Source organism: Manacus vitellinus, unplaced genomic scaffold (assembly GCF_001715985.3).
Source record: "Manacus vitellinus isolate BGI_N305 unplaced genomic scaffold, ASM171598v3 scaffold_3_pilon, whole genome shotgun sequence".
NCBI classification, from domain to species: Eukaryota; Metazoa; Chordata; class Aves; order Passeriformes; family Pipridae; genus Manacus; species Manacus vitellinus.
In genome coordinates this window covers 24,499,059-24,512,543 of record NW_021940535.1, presented here as the reverse complement: position 1 = coordinate 24,512,543, position 13,485 = coordinate 24,499,059, and positions in this window count along the sequence as shown.

Below are 13,485 nucleotides of genomic sequence, written 5' to 3'. Positions count from 1 at the left end.
AGGTTCTGGTGACAGACGTTTCGCAAAATAAAACTGAGACCATGGTAAGGTACAAGGGAAATAATTCTAGGTCTTATCTTATGCTATCTACCTTCCTGCACTGCTATCAAAGGATACTTTACTGTAGGGCTTGTTAGGTTGTCCCAAGTTTGTCAGCATTTTCACAAGCTTTGCTTCAAAACAATAAGCAAGCAGAAAATAAAGAATACAAGCAACTAGATGTATGTATATACCCTTCAGATGATGAACCATGTTGTCCTGAAAGTTTACTTTGCAATCCTGATTACCAATTGCATGTATTTGAATGGTCGTCTGTGAGTCCATTATGCATGCTCTGCTTAGTATTCTTCTAGATGTCTTTGTAAAACTATTATCCTGTAACATTCCAGTGTGTTTCCTTCCAGTAGTCCATTAAGTAACATGACTGACGTCTGTTATATATGATTTGTTCTCTTTTCTTTGAAAACACACTTATGTCTTGCTCTATAAACTCCCTTCAATTAAACAACTCACATCAAAGTTATTTTAAAAGGGAATTCATCTCTCCTACAGAAGGATAGATTGATTATTAATGCAACCAACAATGAGAGTTTTGTCATATCTGGAGGCCATTTGACCCATGAGCAATCATTGGTCTTGCTGAAGCTGATGAGTGGGATAGCTTTTGGAATGAGTAGAAATGCCAAACTATTTTGTGAAGTAAACTGTTTTACACAGGAGAAGTTGTATGAGGTTCACACCAGTCACAGAAGTGCACGAGCTGCAATAGTGGAATAGTCTCTCGGGCAAGTTTACTGCTGCTACTTTCCCTTAACAAGGAATGTGCACCGCACAAAATTGTGATTTATGGGACAGTCAAATCTACATTTTGGTTTTTTCTCTGAAACAGTGAAAAGGGTTTTGATGAGACTGATTGAACCTGCACGGGCTATGAATTCTATTGGTGGAATTTCGCATAGAACTGAAATAGAACGCCAAGAGAAGCTCAAGAAATACGAATGGTATTGCCATGTGGGGAAATACAGAGCTCTGAGAAGGGAAATAGACTGAAGAAATGAAGCTGCAAGAGTGGTGAGGGAGAGTTTGCCTATTGGACAGCAAAATGCCTGTGTTCCAGCCGCTGAATGTGCTTCTGCTTAAGCTGACAAGCAGTGTTGTTAAATGGCAACAGATGCCAACCACCCGTTGTATCTGTTTGGCACCCAACTAACTACTCTTTTGGGATACAAAAAAGAATAGGTGTTCATAGTTTTTTTAATACCTCTGTGGCACCCCTGTCTTTTTGTCCAAATATTAATTGACATATATATTTTGTATAACTGCGTGTTGTGTCAAGGCCTGTGACCTTGCTGTTCTCCACTTTGCTGAATTTGTCACTTTGTCCTTACTTAGACAAAAATGTATCAAAGAATCAAGACATGCACTAGTCTGAAAAAGCTCTTACTGAATTTTTTCTTCAGCTTGTTTCCAACCCTATGTTTCCTATCCAGTCCCTGCCAACTGATGTATACCATGACACCAATGATGACTAATCAGCTACAAAGACATGCTATGAACTTGAAGACTTCTATAATAAAAATTCATTGGGATGAAAGGAAAAGGCCACACATCTGTCACATAAAATTCCAGCCTTTAATTCTGTGTCGCTCCTTGATATACCATTGGTGGGCCTGAATTCTCATTTTTAGTGGGACTGTCTAGGAGACTGGATAATATTTCTGAGCCTACCAGCCAGAAAGGGACAGTTCAGTGTGGCAATAATATGTGTGAGCACATGGAATAACAAGAACTGTCTCTCAAACAAAAATATAGTTTGGTGACTCTGTCTCTGATAGGAATAATTTGTTAGCAAGCTTGCTTACTGTATTTTTTTAATTTAAAGATTAGATTAATATTAAGATAATGAAATATGCATGCTCTCTGGATCTGGAGACAAGCACTAAAGATGATTTAAAGGACAGTGTTTAATAACATTTAACGTAATTACTGTAATTCTTAAAAAAAACCCAACCAACATCCTAAATAGGAGTGGGGGAGATCTTTTGTGGAGTGGTTTTTTTTGTGTACACACCAGTTGCATGGCTGCTGCATGGGTTTAACAGACATCTCAGTGGTGGCATCCAACTGGCAAACCAAAATACCAGTCTTCAGGGTGCTAGAGCTCTATTTTAAAATCTCTGCTTGTTCTCACCACAAGAACAGAGAGCCAATTTTTTTCCTCCACTGTCTTAGAACCGTTGCAGCTGTTTTAAAGGAGAACATGAGTTTTCTATAAAAAATGCAGCTATGTGGGCTGAACAGTGAGGCACTGAGTCTACTGTAATCTCTAATTCTGACTTTACATACAGAGACTCATTGGGACACCTCCTCTATGCAGTGACAAGCCACAGTCTTGAGGACTTCAAGCAACTCTGTGCTCAGCCTATTGCAAAAAGGGCAAGAACATCAGCATTCTCAGGAGCTGAGGTAAGTATGCCCAGCATGTTCCCTGGGATTCAAAGAGTGAATGGAATACTCTGCTTCTCTGAGACTATTATTCATTACACATTATTCATATTACCTCAGTAGCACGGCAATCCTGTACCACTTAAAAGTGGTGTGTGCTTCAAGGCTGTCTGTTGGGTCACAGATTTTATCAACAGTATATCTAGTAACCAGACTGCAGCTAAGATATGTATCCCTTTGAGGCACAGAGTATTTCTTGTGTGGTGAGTCTGATACTGTGGTCCCTGTGACCTACAGCCAGTCATCCATTAAATCTTATTTATATTAGATTAAATCAGGCCCTATGGTCTACCCGAGCATTAATTCGGTGCCAAAATTTCTGAAATATTTTTATTCTTCAATAATAGTTTGGCTGTCACAAAAGCTGATTCAAAATGGTGTAGATGTCTGGCAGGATCAGCCCAGAGGAATTTGATTACATTCAGCATCATTGTGTGTAGTCCTTCTTCTAGGAACTATCAGGATTCACCGGAAGTTTAACTTTCAGCATAAAAAAGGGGCAAATTATAAGCGATATCCCTGTTGATTAACTAAGGAAACAGAAACAAAATATATAGATGTATATAAGTAGTGAAATCAAATGGACATCTACTGTAAAAGCTGGCTGTTTGCATGATAAATAGTTGAATGTATATGAATAGCAGTAATTGCAGATTAATAGGCCTATCATATGACTTTCAAAAAGAAGGAGATATTCTAACTACTAATTTTAAAAAATAAAATAAGTTCTAATAAGGACAATCCACAACTTGAAAGGTGATTTAGACTGGAGAGAAAGAAAACAACTTTTGAGTGAATATTTACTTCATTGAAACTAAAAAATAATGCTGCCCTTAGTATCAATACAAATGTTTAGCAAGTTCCTAAGAGCATAGTCCTTGAAGTTGCTGCTTCCAGCTGTCATTGATTTCAGTGGGACTGCAGGATACTCAGAAGAAAAAATTGATTTGATATCTTTTAAAAACAAAGTATGTCCTGGGGAGACTTTTCTATTGTGCTCAGCCCAGTGATACAGGAGCATAAACCAAGACCTGGCAATGGTGTAAGAGGAAGAGGATTAAATCATGTGGCTGGTGGGCAGTGCCTGTAGGGGCTGGAAATCCAGCATGCTAGCTTTCTGTAAGGAAGGTCTGCATGAAGAATTCTTGTTCTAGTTATGTGAACGGGAAGCTAAATGACTATCCAAATTTTAAAAGTCACTCAGAGAATGCAAATATTGTATCCGATATGTTGTTCTTTCAATATGTGCCTCTTAACAGTTACTATAACCTTTCATACCAGCAACAAACATATATTAGTTACTTTGGAAACTAGTAATCCCACAGTATTAATATTGGTTTAAATGTTTCATAAATAGTAAGTAGTGAAGTTTTTATAGAAGTTCACATGAAAGCAGGCTTGCAGTTGTTAATACGCATTTAAATGAACTCCTAATTCTACATCAAAGCTTGGCCTGATGGAGGGCAGTGATGCTGAGGGAACAATGGCAAACCTCCCACACCGAGGGAATGGAGATGGTTTCATGACTCAGCTACCTGGGCTGTTCAGCCAATCAGTACCATTTAAAAAAAATCAGCATATGTCCCACCCAAAGCTTCCTAAAGAATTGCAGAGGGAATCCCCAAAACTGTTGGAGCAGCAAATAAACACATCCCTTCCTTCATAGGCAAAGAAAAGCACATAAAAGGAAAACCAGAGAAAATAAAGTCAGTAAATAAGAGTTGGGGGTTCTGGTCAGGAGCATGAGGATCTCCCACTGAAGTCTTCACCAGTCTTGTGCGAGAAAATAAGACTCTAAACTACTTTCTAAATATAATTACCATGAGGTTAGATGAGAACTTTAAAAGTGATTGATGAGTTTAAATTGCTTAATCCTTGAATATCAGAATTCCTTAAAGTGTTTTGATTTCAGTAAAATAAGAACATGTTAGAACTGTAAATTAATGTTTATTTCATATTATATTTTGTATTAATTATTGAAACAATTTAGAAATTATCAGATGACATGTGTACAAATGATTTTGTAACAAGCTGTAAGCTAAGAAAATATTGCCCATCTTAGAGTTTAAAAGCTACACTTATATCTGCTCTTCCTGAACTGACCAAAACCAAGAGCTGCAGAGGCAGGTGGGACTTCCTATGACAGTTGGGACTGACAAGGATGGTCCCCAATACAGGAAAATACGCATCAGAGTTTGGGCTGGCATTCCTTTCCACTCTTACTTCTTGGCATAATAGTACAGCATATTCCTGAGTGCAAATAAATGGCATGAATAGTCAAAACCATTCCTTAGAGTATAGACTGACCAACAGAAACTGCACGAGAAAGGTTTACCCAGCACACTGGTTGCTTGTTGGTTTGTTAGAGAAACTTTCTGGGTAAATCTCATTTGCAGGTTTTGAGCCTTCAAAGATTAGTTCACTTCTTTCAAAATTTTTGGAAAAAATACATCCATCAGACTTGGTTAATGGTTATTCAGCTTCTCCAGTTGATCTATCATTTTTATTTCTTCTATATGTGCATAGATGAAAGTGTCTTGCATTTTCCTCCATGTTTCCTGGTGTTTCTCCAACATTCTCATTAGATAAAGTGCAATTTAAGAAAATCATCAGGCTCTTTTCAATTAATTCTCCTTATCTGGTTTGTACTTGGGCAAATAATGCTCATTTTCTGGTGATCAGCTGGTACTTCAGATATACCAAATAGTTTCTTACTATTTTACTGACATGCTAGTTGCTTTATTCTTCACATTTCTTGATTGTGTCTATAATTTCTTTCATACATTTTGTGTGCTAAGGTTTGCTCCCTTTCATTAGAGTCACTTAGGCTGCTAAAGGGACACAAATTAAAGTAAAATGTGAAGCTGATGAATATGTGAATATTGTTGCTAGGCATTACCCTTAATATTACTGTATCTGAAAGTGGGGAGATGCGGTGAATAGGATACAGAGGTACTTCAAACTCATTAAACTACTGTGCAAGACTTCAAGGGTCAAATAGTTGTAGCTTACAGCTGTTAATTTTTGTTCCTTGGGGAAGCTTTATGCACAAGCACAAAGACACTGTGGTCTTGTGGTACCGTAATTGCAGATCTGCTGACAGTATTTTAAAACCTCAAAGGTTATTCATGCTGGCTTGCTCACCTGCAGTAAGTTCCAAAGTCCTAGAACAAGCATAGCTAAAGTAGTAATCAAAGCGGCATTTTGTATACGTGAAGCATTTTAATTCTTTGGAATAGTTCATTCAATAAGCCTTTCGCACCAAAGATTTTATTTACTGTGTGACTGGGATCTAAGCACTGAGGATGGAAGAGTAGCTTGGGGAGCAACATGACTTTCCTTTGGTCAGTGGCTTTCCGCAGTGCAGGTGAGGGGTTACAGTGATTCTGCAGTGTGAAAGTAGTAGAAACTTAGATTCAATATCACACTGGTTTTACACACATTTAAGTGGTTTTGTTAGTTCATCTGTTGTGTGTTTCATGGTGGTGTTGTCACTGTGCTCCTACACCATAATTTGATTGAGCACTGTTACTTTATCATAGAAGAAACTGTAAGGTTCAGTGATCCACTGCACCACCACTTCCATTTTCTCATTACAAAAATTGACCTTCTTGCTGTTGTTTGAAAGGGCTCAGACCACTGTCATTCAGACTTCAAGACTGGTGAGCAGTAATAATAGTATAGGAAGTAGGAGCAATAGTTAAAGCAGCCTGGCATTGTGCTCCCTTCCTGGAATCCATTTTGAATTTCACAGTATAGGCAGCAGGTGTCCTTTGCTACCTCCAGCATGCATTGTGTTTTGCTGTAATCCCCTACTTGTCATTAAATCATTTAAGTGTATTAAGGCAACACACTGCAGGAACATTTTGCCGTGTTCCTTTTGCTTTGTGGGTGATTTTCCTCAACCTGTTTCAGCAACCCAGAAATAGTACAGCACTATTTAAAACAAAAAAAAAGTTGGTGATATTTGTTTAAAACAAACCAAGAAGATTGCAAACTGACCTACAAAATCTATTCCCACACATGTTATACACCATGCTGCAAGACCCTCCTGCACCTGGGTGTCTAAGTCTGCAGCTATTGGTGATGTGAGTACGGACCCTGGTGCAAACAGTCCAGCACCTCGGAGACCTTAGCCATGGGTTTGGGAGAGTTTGCATTCCCTAGTCTGTAAATTCTTCCTTCTGTCCTTTGTAGATGTACTTGTCAGACTGCAGTGTTTTCAGTGCACACATGGCATATGGACCTCACTGAGTCTGCTCTGACATTTCACATTTTCCAGTAAAGCACTTCTGCGGGGTTTAGGGAATGCATACTCTATCCACAGCAGCATAGCTACATCAGATATGGATTGTACAGTATAGCAGTAGGCGTCCCCCCATCTTGTGAAAGAAGGAGTTTTGTCAGAGTTTGGGTAACAAAAGTCAAGGATTTTCCACAAAATAATATTAAAAATAGTTTTGAAGTAACTAGTGTCATTTTAATGGAGGCAGCTGAACCATATGATTTAGTTGAAGTGTCAAAGAGAGGGGATTGCTTTAGGCACTCCTTCCCTTCCCAAACCTTCCCTTCCCAAACCTTCCCTTCCCAAACCTTCCCAAACCTTCCCAAACCTTCCTGAACCTTCCCAAACCTTCCCGAACCTTCCCTTTCCAAACCTCCCTCCCCTTCCCTTCCCTCTCCTCCCCTCCCCTCCCCTTCCTCCTCTTCCCTTTCTCAGATAATATCATGCATTTCAGCTTGATTAAATATTCATCTGGAACCCTTACCAGACACTAGTGGTTCTTGTTTATAGTTTTGTTGATTACCAGCTTTAGGTACTCAAACTCATAAGCCAATCCTTCAAAACACTGATAAAGTTAAAATTTAGTAAAAGACCTAGGTACTTCAAACTTACTTTCTGATTCAGAAATTCATAGTTTGTATTCTAATAATGTTTTCAAATTTTCTCCACAAATATGAGAAGTAAAAATTACTTTCTGAATAGCAAAGCTAGCTTTCTTGAGAAATGATTTAACTTTCAGAGCTGAAGTTCAAAGAATTGCTAGAGAAATCCAAGAGAGAAATCTTTTTGGTGGAATAACTGTTATTCTGTTTAGAAATGCTGTCATTCAGTCAAAGAGCAACCCTAATTCCTTGTGATCATTTTACTGAGTTGTTATCTGAAACATTCTGCAAGTGATGCAGTTCTTGAGAAAGATTTGTGCAAAGTGCTTGTTGAATCCACACTAATAAAGCACATGTTTTTCCTAATGTGTTGCTCTGTCTTTAATGGGTATTTACAGGCTTTACAGATAACAGTCACTTTTTCCATTGAAGGTTGCCCTGTTTAAAATACTCCTGACAGGAGCAACACTGGCAGAATTTACAATTTACCACCTGACAAGGTTGTCAGCATCAAGGGCTTTGTCTTGGGACCTGATGTGAATGTAAGAATATTATCCAGTGAGAACTGTGAACTTTGTTGAACTGATCTATCTCCATTATGTCTTGTTGAATCCCAAATTTGACATGTCATCTACCGAGAAAAGCAGCTAGCTTTTGCATGACTGACTACATGTAGCATTTATCCAGATTTGTTTGTCTTCACTGTGGGCTGAAATATCAACAGATGAATGAAGAAGTAGCAAAAAATGGAAAAACCTCACTGATGAATCTGATTTAAAGCCTTGCATGAACTCATATGTCTTGTGCTTTTCATGCACTCTCTACTATGGCTAATGCTTGACTGGAACAGAGGTTGCATGTGTCTCAATAGTTCATGTTCAGTTGAAAGCCTGTGGAAGTCATCAGGAAGTAACCCATGGATTTACTGGGATCTGTTGATCCCCTTCCATTATTTTGGAAGAAACCAGGAAGCACTGGGGCAGAATTAGGGTCTCATGAGCTATTGATAGCCAGGTGTGAATCTATGCGAGGAGGTTTTTCTTGCTATTACTTCTCTTTATGTTGCTTATTTCATCTTCTCCCCTGTAGGAGAGCTGCTAAAGGGGCACATTCAAAGTGAGAATCTCCCACTCTTCTGATTTCACAAAGAAAAGGAAGAACATTTGAAAACACCAACATTTTTTATACCTATGAGGCCAGTTGCTGATCTGATGTTAGAGAATACCATTCCACTGAAGTTAGTGATCCTGAACGCACTTGCTCTCACCCTGAATTTGGCTCACTTTAATATTGAGACATCTTTTCCTCTTCCTTGAGAAATACATAATTTTCCCCCACCTGTAAGAAGGCCCCATTGTTGTTTACTTTGGAAAACTGTGTGAGTACATGGCAAATACAGTCAGCAGAAAATATGTTCACGTTCCACTACAGAAAACATATGAACTCTTTGTACCTGACACTTCACACAATATGCTCTCTGGCTTTAAGAAAACATTGTTTCATGTTCTTACTCTAATCAGCCTTGTCTGCCAGCTCGGAGAACAGAGAAGTTCATTGTTATATGCAGCTGTCATTTGTTCCATCTCCTTGCTCTTTCTGACTTCAATATCTTTGTGGTATTTAGTGAAAGTAATTTTCAGTTAGAAATCTTCTGCCCTTTCAGTAAGTGCAAGTATAGCACTTCATCAATGGCCAAAGAATTCCAAGCTATCTGGGATGTATCAGGACAGTTGATAAAACCTCACAGAGCAACCTATGATAGTACATCCCATCATAAATAAAAAAAAAACCAGAAAGGGCCTTTGTCAGTGTTTATCTGTAGCGCTTTTATTCTTTGCCCTTGATTTCCTCTTCAGAAAATTGATGCACCCTTAAATTGAAGCAGGAGGCTTGACAGGTGATGGTTAGTGTGATAACTGCTCAGATTTCATCAGCCAGTGTTTTTCTGGTGGTGCAATTGTAGGAACTTTCAGCTAGATTACCTGTCATCCACTACATCAGATAAAAGAGGGAGAGTTGAAAGATGCGGTTTTGCCACTGTACCTTATAGGAAATGAAAAGTGTGGGTGAGGTAACAGTAGCTGAAAAGAAGTACAATTATTTTCTAATCAGGCTATTCCGTCAAGAATGTCACTGCTGAAATTGGCAATCATTGGGCAGAATCCATTGTTAAATTTGCATTGTTAAATTCATAGGGGGAAAATCTTAAAAGAAATAGTCAGTTATACTGTAGGTAGTAGCTCAAACACTGCTTTTGACTATCCATTTAATTCTTCTGTATATGTAAAGCAATGTACAATCTATATTTAGACAGAAAAAATGTTTCTATTTTGGGTATTTTTTGATATTCTTATTTCATCCTACTTATTCTGATGTTGAGTTGTTTCTTTTTTTCATGAATTTCTGATAGCTCAATTGCTTTGTAAAAAGTTTTACTTATATTGTGTTTATCCAGGTAACATTTTTATTTAACAACTAGTACATGCTACCAGTACTAAATATTAAATGTATATAGTTTTGCCAGTTCTTCTGTACTATCAACAAAATTGGACTTTTTTTGACCACCCTAAACTGTTAAATGAACAAAGATGACCTGAGTTTAATTTACCTGAACTGTATTTTGTAAAATTTTTATTTTTAAGTTCCTATACTGACTTCATTCTGTGCTTTAACAATCACTTTCCCGTGTTGAATATCCCAGATATAGAGCAACTTCAATAAGTTTTGTGTTATCTATGCTTTGATTTATCTTGGTTATCCTCCCTAATCTATTCTTCTAGGTAGCTGAGGTCTGTTTTGAGTTTTATTTAAAATGATTACATACGCAAAGTCCAAAAAATTATAAAATAAAACCATAACCACCAGTTTGTTAAATATGACTATTCCCCACACTGCACTTGAAAGTCTGTCAGCAATTCTATTACAAATGCTTATTTTTCTAAGGCTTATGCAGTTTAGCTATGAAAATTCTCTCTCGGGTGAGACTTGGCAGCTGAAGCTTCATCATGTGACTGCAGCTATTTGTTGCTATTGTTTTAACAAATATTCTCAATTTGTTAGAAGACTTGTTGTCAAAGTTATAAGCAATTTTGGTAAATGCAGAAGATTAAATCTACAGCCTTATAATATTTTGTTTGTGCCCCTGTTAATAATAATTCCACATCTTTATTTTTTTAATTCCACATCTGTATATTTTTTTTAAATATACAGACTTGAAATCTACACATTTTCACTTTTGGTGTGATGAATGAAATGCCACAGCTTCTTTTTATGCAATGATGAAGGAACTTTCTGAGAACTGTGATTGTCTCTGGCCATTGCAGAAAGCTTCTCATACAATCCCTTTTCAGACGTGTCCAGTTCAAAGGGGTGCTTTGTATACACAGTGAGAACTCTTTCTTGACAAGCGGTGACAATCACTTGGATCTCTGAGTAGGCAGTCAGCTGCTCATAAGCTTACATAGTAAAAAAAAGATGATAAAAAGTAGGAGACGACTCAGAGAACAGATGAGAAAGGTTACAAGTGTGTAAAGTGTGCTTGACAGAGACAGAGGAGATTCACAGAGCCGAGTCTGTCTGTTGAGGTAAAAGTTAACAGGTCAGTTGGTCACCACTGTAGGTTTTTATATGAAGAAGATACTTTTAATAACGGGATGTGATAAGCAACATTATAACAACTTGCTATAAAGAGATTTTTTGATATTTGTCATTCACTTGCAGTGCCTGGCAGGCCACTGTCCTTCACCACCCACCTTGCCCCTCAACCATAAGACACTCATTCTGCAGAAGATGACCGTACCTACCCCTCACAGGCTGCACTCTTGAAGGAAACCGACACAGCAGCACTTCACACCGATAACCTCTGGACCATGGCCCCTGGGGAGCAAGCACGTGGCTTCTCAGTCCACCTGTGCTCCCAAGGTGGTGGCCACTGGCAGACGTGTGGGACAGCCAGACAGGGTAGATGACCTCCAGGAGCAGGGAGAGAAGGATTGTTGCAGGCACTTACCTGTGACACAAATGACTCTGCAGATGGTAGGTAACCTTCTCAGCCACTGTAACATATCCAAGAATAACCATGAGTCAAAGTCCATCAGTGACTTTTGATTGTATGAAAGGGACCTGTTTCAGAAGGACATAATTAGATGGTCATTTTTTTTGCATCAGGTCTTGTGACGAGCTTTTAGAAGATGAAAAAGGGATTTGTCATCTTTCATTAAAAAAAAAAAAAAAGATAAAAAAAGTAGCTAAAATCCGAGCGGATGTAGCCTACAAATTTTCTCTGTATGCAGACTGCATGTGCACATAGAAGATGTTTTCAATAATTTCTTCTGGCTTTTACTCCTTGAGACAAAAGACATAGCATTTTGGTCCATGTTATTTTCACAGGTATGTAAGGGACTTGGGAGCTTTCATTTTCCATACACATTCTTAATATTCTTTAGACAGGATGTAGTTGTGATCTGTAACGTCAGATATAGCAGCTGTCAGCCCAGACAGGAAACCATGTTCGTTTGGAAAAATAGCAAGATTCTGATGAGTTTCTTTGCTGGTCAAATGTGTCAAATTTGCATGTCCCGATCTTTGATTCGCTATGAAAATGTCATCAATATAAGAATAGTTGCCTAATTTTTCTTTTTGCTTAAATCTCTTTTCAACTGTCTGGAAAAGGGACAATAAAGGGCACATATAAGTAATGCAGAGGGATAAAATACATATACATGAAATTGCACATATAAATAATAATAGTAGTTACGCTTGTAGCAATATGAAGTTATCTAGAAGTTGGGAAAACCAGGTTCTGGATAATTCCTTTTCCATCAGCAAAATGAGGAAATGAACTGAAAATGTTATGCTACCTCTAGCGTCAACCAAGAGGCTTGATATTTTGCAATAGGCACAGCTTTCCAGAAGAGTTTAAATGCTAGAACTGAGAATAACATCTCAGAGAAGACAATTTAGCTGAGACAGGATCTAGGAAAGCTTTGGAGAGGTTTGCAGTCTTTTTAAGAGACATCAAATATACAAAACAGAGTAAGTCAAAAAAAACAACCTAAGAAGATAGTAGTGATCCATAAGTTCATCTGCTGTTAAGTAGACCAAGTGAAACCATTCAAGGAGACTGCATCTTCCAGTTTTTAGTGATCTGGATAACTCCTGCTGCCATTTCACTCCTCCTCCCACCAAGTTTAGTCACTGGAAAGGAATGCTCATTTACTCCATGTTACACTTGTGCATTTTTATTATTATTATTATTATTACGGAGTAGTTTTAGAGAAATACCACAAAGACACAGTACAGCTGTAGGAACACATCCCAGTTTTGTCATGCTGCTAATTCAGATGCCTAACTGAGTGCAGCATAAGGCAAAAAAGGTAAATAGATGGCAGGGAGAGAAGAGCAGCTAGAGATTAAATTGTTTGTCTGAGTTTGTGGAGTGAGACCGTGACGGATTTAAGTGTTTGACTCACAGTCTGTAACTCCAATCGCATCCAGGCATTGTAACTTTCTGTTGACAAAATCCTTGCTAATTAAGCAACATATATAACAAACAATTGGTTAAAATTACTTAATTCAGTCTGTTGGGGGGTTTTTGCCTTGAGCTAGCTTTTTACATGAGATGCATGAGTATAAAAAGAGAGATTTACTAATACTGACAAAATAAATAAACATTTCATGAACAGAAGTAACTAAGAAAAGGATAAAATACTAGCAATACGATGAGTAGCTTGCAGGGATGCAAATAAAGTGCTCCTGAGCTGAATAGCAGCATAGCAGAGCTTTTGCTGAAAGAAGAACAGACCGGAATGCCTCCTGATTTGCATTGTTGCAGTGCAGCAGTATGTACTTATACATGCCATTAATTTATACAAGCTTTTTGGCCCCCCAAAAGCCAAATGTTAGAATAAGCTATCTACTCACCCTGTCCATAAATCGAAAAGTGGCTGAAATGATTACACTTGATCTGCAGCCATATTCTACTGGAAGGTCTATTGGCTTGCAAAGGCTTTCAGAGCACATTAACCACAGAGTTGTCTCCCAAGCTGGGTATTCTTAGCTGCCTCATATTTTTGCCAGTTTGTTCTTAAAATA